Genomic DNA, 7979 nt, shown 5'->3' with positions numbered 1-7979 from the left:
CAATTATCAAGAGAGCAGGTTGTTATAAAAGTGAGCCTGGCCCTTCTTGCTTTCTCAGTCTTGTGTGCTCGCTTCTATCTTCTGCCGTTTCACCATGGATATTGAAGCACAAAGCCCTCATCAAATGCCAGCACCATGCTCTTAGATTTGTCAGCCTGCAGAACCATGAGCCAAGCAAATTTCTATTGTTTATAATTTACCCAGTCTGTGGTATTCTGTTGTAGCAACAGAGAATAGACTAAGACAATAGACATTTCTTGAAAGAAGACATACAAATGGCCAGCAGGTATTTTTAAAAATGCTCAACATGGCCAGGCGCGGTGGCTCAAGCCTGTAATCCCAGCACTTTGGGAGGCCGAGGCGGGCAGATCACGAGGTCAGGAGATCGAGACAATCTTGGCTAACACGGTGAAACCCCGTCTCTACTAAAAATACAAAAAATTAGCCGGGCGTGTTGGCGAGCACCTGTAGTCCCAGCTACTCGGGAGGCTGAGGCAGGAGAATGGCGTGAACCTGGGAGGCGGAGCTTGCAGTGAGCCGAGAGCGCGCCACTGCACTCCAGCCTGGGCAACAGAGCAAGACTCTGTCTCAAAAAAAAAAAAAAAATGCTCAACATTATGAATGACAAGAGAAATGCAATAGAAAAGTACAATAAGATATTGCCTCATATCTGTTAGAATGGCTGTTAACAACAAGTATTGAAAAGGATGTGGAGAAAAGGAAACTCTTGTATACTGCTGGTAGAAATGCAAATTAGTACAGCCATTATAGAAAAACAGTATAAAGTGTTCTTTAAAAATTAAAAATAGATAAAGAAAATGTGGCACATATATACCATGGAATACTATGCAGCCATAAAAAAGGATGAGTTCATGTCCTTTGCAGGGACATGGATGAAGCTGGAAACCATCATTCTCAGCAAACTAACACAGGAACAGAAAACCATACTCCACACGTTCTCACTCATAAGTAGGAGCTGAACAATGAGAACACACGGACACAAGGAGGGGAACATCACACACCGGGGCCTGTTGGGGGGTGGGGGCCTAGGGGAGGGATAGCATTAGGAGAAATACCTAATGTAGATGATGGGTTAATGGGTACAGCAAACCACCATGGCAAGTGTATACCTATGTAACAAACCTGCACGTTCTGCACATGGATTCCAGAACTTAAAGTATAATAAAAAAAAAAAATTAAAAATAGAACTACCATGTGATCCAGCAATTTCGCTCCTGGGTATACACCCAAATGAAATGAAATCAGTATATCAAAGAGATCTCTGCACTCCCATGTTTATTGCAGCACTATTCACAATAGCCAAGAGGTGGAAACAACCTAAGTGTCCGTCAACAGATGACTGAAGAAAATATGGTATATATACAATGGAATATGATTCACCCTTAAAAAAGAAGGAAGTCTGATTGTGATAAATAGGTGACAAGGGAAATAAACCAGAAAGACCAATATTGCATAATCTCACTCTTATGTGGAATCTAAAAAAAGCGAACTTTTTTTTTTTTTTTTTACTTTTTTTTATTAATTTTTTTGCATACAAAAACAATAAACATTTTCTAAAAATACATACAAACAAAAAGATGCGTATCAAACATATTAGGAAGGTTGCACATGGGAAGTCGGGGAATAGAAATGGGGGTGGGAGTTAAAATAAATGAGAGAGGGACTTTATATGGATCAGTGATAATAACTCAATCCTCTATTTGACAAAGAAGAGGGAGAAGGAAGAGGAAGAAAAAGAAAGTGGGATAAAGGATCAGAAAGGGAGGAAAATAGAAAAAATTAGAGTATGACTCCAGGGTAGACCTGTTTTGTTGTCACTGAGTTGGTTGGTTGGTTTGTCTGTTGTATTCTTCATGTTTCGCCAAGTTGGCCAGACTGGTCTCGAACTCCTAGCCCGAAGTGATCAACCCGCCTCACCCCCCAGAGTGCCGGGACCACAGGCGTGAGCCACCACGTCCAGCCCCCACATTGCTTCTGGCCTCCGTGGTAGACCTCCCAGACGGAGCGGCCAGGCAGAGGAGCTCCTCACTTCTACCCAGACACGGGGCGGCCGGGCAGAGGAGCTCCTCACTTCCCAGACAGGGCGGCCAGGCAGAGACGCTCCTCACTTCTTCCCAGACGATAGGTGGCCGGGCAGAGGCGCTCCTCACTTCCCAGACGATGGGTGGCCGGGCAGAGGCGCTCCTCACTTCCCAGACGATGGGTGGCCGGGCAGAGGCGCTCCTCACCTCCCAGACGATGGGTGGCCGGGCAGAGGCACTCCTCACTTCCCAGATGGGGCGGCCGGGCAGAGGCGCTCCTCACCTCCCAGACGATGGGTGGCCGGGCGGAGGCGCTCCTCACCTCCCAGACGATGGGTGGCCGGGCAGAGGCACTCCTCACTTCCCAGATGGGGCGGCCGGGCAGAGGCGCTCCTCACCTCCCAGACGATGGGTGGCCGGGCAGAGGCGCTCTTCACCTCCCAGACGATGGGTGGCCGGGCAGAGGCACTCCTCACCTCCCAGACGATGGGTGGCCGGGTAGAGGCGCTCCTCACCTCCCAGACGATGGGTGGCCGGGCAGAGGCGCTCCTCACCTCCCAGACGAGGCGGCCGGGCAGAGGCGCTCCTCACTTCCTCCCGGACGGGGTGGCCGGGCAGAGGCGCTCCTCACCTCCCAGACGATGGGAGGCTGGGCAGAGGCGCTCCTCACTTCTTCCCAGACGGGGCGCCCGGGCAGAGGCGCTCCTCATTTCTTCCCGGACGGGGCGGCCGGGCAGAGGCGCTCCTCACTTCCCAGACGGGGCGGCCGGGCAGAGGCACTCCTCACTTCTTCCCGGACGGGGCGGCCGGGCAGAGGCGCTCCTCACTTCTTCCCGGACGGGGCGGCCGGGCAGAGGCGCTCCTCACTTCTTCCCGGACGGGGCGGCCGGGCAGAGGCGCTCCTCACTTCCTCCCGGGCAGGGTGGCCGGGCAGAGGCGCTCCTCACCTCCCAGACGATGGGAGGCCGGGCAGAGGCGCTCCTCACTTCTTCCCGGACGGGGCGGCCGGGCAGAGGCGCTCCTCACTTCCTCCCGGACGGGGCGGCCGGGCAGAGGCGCTCCTCACCTCCCAGACGATGGGTGGCCGGGCAGAGGCGCTCCTCACTTCCCAGACGGGACGGCCGGGCAGAGGCGCTCCTCACTTCCCAGACGGGGTGGCCGGGCAGAGGCGCTCCTCAGTTCCCAGACGGTGGGTGGCCGGGCAGAGGCGCTCCTCACTTCCCAGACGGTGGGTAGCCGGGCAGAGGCGCTCCTCACTTCCCAGACGGTGGGTGGCCGGGCAGAGGCGCTCCTCACTTCCCAGATGGGGCGGCCGGGCAGAGGCGCTCCTCACTTCCCAGACGATGGGTGGCCAGAGGCGCTCCTCACTTCTTCCCGGACGGGGCGGCCGGGCAGAGGAGCTCCTCACTTCTTCCCAGACGGGGCGGCCGGGCAGAGGCGTTCCTCACTTCCCAGACGGGACGGCCGGGCAGAGGCGCTCCTCACTTCCCAGACGGTGGGTGGCCGGGCAGAGGCGCTCCTCACTTCCCAGACGGTGGGTGGCCGGGCAGAGGCGCTCCTCACTTCCCAGACGGTGGGTGGCCGGGCAGAGGCGCTCCTCACTTCCCAGACGGTGGGTGGCCGGGCAGAGGCGCTCCTCACTTCCCAGACGGTGGGTGGCCGGGCAGAGGCGCTCCTCACTTCCCAGACGGTGGGTGGCCGGGCAGAGGCGCTCCTCACTTCCCAGACGATGGGTGGCCGGGCAGAGGCGCTCCTCACTTCTTCCCAGACGGGGCGGCCGGGCAGAGGCGCTCCTCACTTCTTCCCGGCCGGGGCGGCCGGGCAGAGGCGCTCCTCACTTCTTCCCGGACGGGGCGGCCGGGCAGAGGCTCTCCTCACTTCTTCCCGGACGGGGCGCCCGGGCAGAGGCTCTCCTCACTTCTTCCCGGACGGGGCGGCCGGGCAGAGGCGCTCCTCACTTCTTCCCGGACGGGGCGGCCGGGCAGAGGCGCTCCTCACCTCCCAGACGATGGGTGGCCGGGCAGAGGCGCTGCTCACTTCCCAGACGATGGGTGGCCGGGCAGTGGCACTCCTCACTTCCCAGACGATGGGTGGCCGGGCAGAGGCGCTCCTCACTTCCCAGACGATGGGTGGCCGGGCAGAGGCGCTCCTCATCTCCCAGATGGGGCGGCCGGGAAGAGGCGCTCCTCACTTCTTCCCGGATGGGGCGGCCGGGCAGAGGCGCTCCTCACTTCTTCCCAGACGGGGTGGCCGGGCAGAGGCGCTCCTCACCTCCCAGACGATGGGAGGCCGGGCAGAGGCGCTCCTCACTTCTTCCCGGACGGGGCGCCCAAGCAGAGGCGCTCCTCACTTCTTCCCGGACGGGGCGGCCGGGCAGAGGTGCTCCTCACTTCTTCCCGGACGGGGCGGCTGGGCAGAGGCGCTCCTCACTTCCCAGACGGTGGGTGGCCGGGCAGAGGCGCTCCTCACTTCCTCCCGGACGGGGCGGCCGGGCAGAGGCGCTCCTCACTTCCCAGACGGTGGGTGGCCGGGCAGAGGCGCTCCTCACTTCCCAGACGGTGGGTGGCCGGGCAGAGGCGCTCCTCACCTCCCAGATGGGGCGGCCGGGCAGAGGCGCTTCCCACCTCCCACATGGGGCGGCGGCCGGGCAGGGGCTGCAATCCCAGCACCCTGGTAGGCCAAGGTAGGCGGCTGGGGGGCGGGGGCTGCCGCGAGGCCAGACCACGCCACCGCGCTCCAGCCCGGGCAACACCGAGCACTGGGTGAGCGAGACTCCGTCTGCAGTCCCAGTACCTCTGGAGGCTGAGGCGGGCAGGGCACTCGGCGTCAGGACCTGGCTACCAGCGTGGCCAAGATGGCGAACGTGTGCCTGCAACGAAAAGGCAGGCGGTGGCGCGTGCCGGCATTCCCAGGGAGTCCGCGGCGTGGGCAGCAGCAAGCCGAGTAGATTGCAGCCTGGGCCAGAGAGGGAAAAGAAGAAAAGAAAGAAAGAAAGAAAGAAAGAAAGAAAGAAAGAAAGAAAGAAAGAAAGAAAGAAAGAAAGAAAGAAAGAAAGAAAGAAAGAAAGAAAGAAAGAAAGAAAGAAAGAAAGAAAGAAAGAAAGAAAGAAAGGAAGGAAGGAAGGAAGGAAGGAAGGAAGGAAGGAAGGAAAGAAGGAAAGAAAGAAAGAGGAAGGAAGGAAGGAAGGAAGGAAGGAAGGAAGGAAGGAAGGAAGGAAAAGTGAACTTTTTAAGGAATGGAAACAATTGATCATTAAAGTTGGAGACATACTGGTGATGAGACGATCTATCTATAGCTTCCCCTGGAGAAGGTGTTTGTTTACAGACAAAGATAATTTGATTACAACCAGGAACAGAGTCTGAAAGTCTGAGCTTCCCTTAGAACATGGCTTTTTTTTCTTTTGAGAAGTGAGTCTTGAATCGCAGTGTGCTCCTTTTTTTTTTTTTTTTTTTTAAATTTTATCTTAGGTTTGGGGGCACATGTGCAGGCTTGTTATATAGGTAAACTCGTGTGATGGGAGTTTGTTGTACAGATTTCGTCATCCAGTTACTAAGCCTAGTATCCAATAGTCATTTTTTCTGCTCCTCTCCCTCCTCCCTCCTCCCACCCTCCACCCTTAAGTAGGCCCCAGTATCTGTTGTTTCCTTTTTTGTGTTTATGAGTTCTCATCATTTAGCTCCTATTTAGAAAGGAGGACACGCTGCATTTGGTTTTCTGTTCCTGTGTTAGTTTGCTAAGGCTAATGGCCTCCAGCTCAATCCATGTTCCCACAAAGAACATGATCTCATTCAAAAAAGCAAACTTATAAAACAGAGTGTAGAACAATAGTTTCCAAGGGCTGGAGGTCAGGTAGAAGAGTGAGAAGGATGTTGGCCAAAGGGTACATAGTTTTGGTTAGACAGGATGAATAAGTTTTGGAGATCTATTGTATAGCATGATGATGATAATAATAATGTATTACACACTTGAAAATTGCTGAGAGTAGATCTTAAATGTTCTCACCACAAAAAAAGGTATAAGAGGTGATATGTTAATTAGCTTGACTTAATCATTTCACAATGTATACATATATCAAAATGTCACATCATATATAATTTGTATTTGTCAATTATACCTTTGTAAAGGAACAAATTTTTATAAATAGTGAGGCTGAGCATTTTTTCATATTTTTATTCATCCTTTGACATTCTTTTTCTGAGAACTGTCCATTTATGCCTTTTGTCCATTTTCTGATCGGTAAGTTCCTTCTTTTCTTATAAGTTTGAAAGACTCCCTCTAGCTGCCATCTTGCATCCCCGAATGTGTGTGCCTAATCTCAGCTGATCCACCCGAGATACCCTGAGCACCAACCCTAGTCCCCCTAGCAGCCCCTTATCTGCTCCAACAAGATGAAAGAAACGATCATGAACCAGGAAAACTCGCCAAACTGCAGGCACAAGTGCTCATTGGTGGGAAAGGAACTGCTCACAGAAAGAAGAAGGCGGTCCATAGAACAGCCACAGCCGATGATAAAAAGCTTCAATTCTCCTTAAAGAAGTTACAAGTAAACAATATCTCTGGTATTGAAAAGGTGAATATGTTTACAAACCAAGGAACAGTGATCCACTTTAACAACCCTAAATTTCAGGCATCGCTGGCAGTGAACACTTTCACCATAACAGGTTATGCTGAGGCAAAGCAGGTGACAGAAATGCTACCCAGTGTCTTAAGCCAGCTTGGTGCAGACAGTCTGACTAGTTTAAGGAGACTGGCTGAAGTTCTGCCCAAACAACCTGTGGATGGAAAAGCACCACTTGCTACTGGAGAGGATGACGATGATGGAGTTCCAGAATTGTGGAGAATTTTGATGAGGCTTCCAAGAATGAGGCAAGCTGAATTGAGTCGACTTCTAAAGAAGATAAAACTTGAAGAAGTTACTGGGAGCTGCTATTTTCTATTATGACTGCTTTTTAAGAAATTTTTGTTCATGGATCTGATAAAATCTAGATCTCTAATACTTCTAAGCCCAAGCCCCTTGGACACTGTAGCGCTTTTCAGTTTTCGCTTATACATAATCATTCTTTTTAGCTAATTAAGCTGCGGAAGCTGGGAAATAAAGTTTGAAACAAAGGTTAATAAAGTTCTTTGCCTAGTAAAAAGTAAAAAAGTAAAAATAAATTTGAAAGACCATTTATATATTTTAATAGGCATTTTTCACATGTTGCAAAGATTTTCCCTAGTGTTTCGTTTATCTTGTATTTTGTGTGTGTGTATGTTTAATCAATAGCAGTTGTAACTTTTTAAACTATGAACTAGAAATAAATGGATAAAAGATGTGGCCAGGCACAGTGGTTCACGCCTGTAATCCTAGCAGTTGAAGAGGCCGAGGTGGGCGGATCATGAGGTCAGGAGGTCAAGACCATCCTGGCTAACACGGTGAAACTCCATCTCTACTAAAAATACAAAAAATTAGCCAGGTGTGGTGGCGGGCGCCTGTAGTCCCAGCTGCTTGGGAGGCTGAGGCAGGAGAATCGCTTGAACCCAGGAGGCAGAGGTTGCAGTGAGCCGAGATTTCGCTACTGCACTCCAGCCTGGCAATAGAGTGAGACTCCATCTCAAAAAAAAAAAAAAAACCAAACCCTAAAAGATTATTGTAGATTATTATTTTCTAGTGTTCAAAGGATGCTGAGGTATATTCTTTTCCACAATTTTTTAAAAATTTGATCTCAATATAATAATACATAAATTACACATGCATTTAATTTTTTTTTTTTTTTTTTTAGATGGGGTCTCGCTCTGTCATCCAGGCTAGAGTGCAGTCGCGCAATCTCTGCTCACTGCAACCTCCACTTCCTGGGTTCCAGTGATTCTTGTGCCTCAGCCTCCCGAGTAGCTGGGATTACAGACCTGTGCCACCACACTCCACTAATTCTTTTGTAGTTTTAGTAGAGAGGAGCT

General features: G+C 51.9%; 1 pseudogene; it reads left to right on the top strand.

The window, feature by feature from the left end:
- Positions 1 to 6430: 6430 nt before the first annotated feature.
- LOC129491756 (transcription factor BTF3-like) lies at positions 6431 to 6917 on the top strand (annotated as a pseudogene).
- Positions 6918 to 7979: the final 1062 nt, after the last annotated feature.

Source organism: Symphalangus syndactylus, chromosome 10 (genome assembly GCF_028878055.3).
Source record: "Symphalangus syndactylus isolate Jambi chromosome 10, NHGRI_mSymSyn1-v2.1_pri, whole genome shotgun sequence".
Classification (NCBI taxonomy): domain Eukaryota; kingdom Metazoa; phylum Chordata; class Mammalia; order Primates; family Hylobatidae; genus Symphalangus; species Symphalangus syndactylus.
The sequence above is the reverse complement of the archived record's forward strand: the minus strand, read 5'-3'. Positions and strand labels throughout refer to the sequence as shown.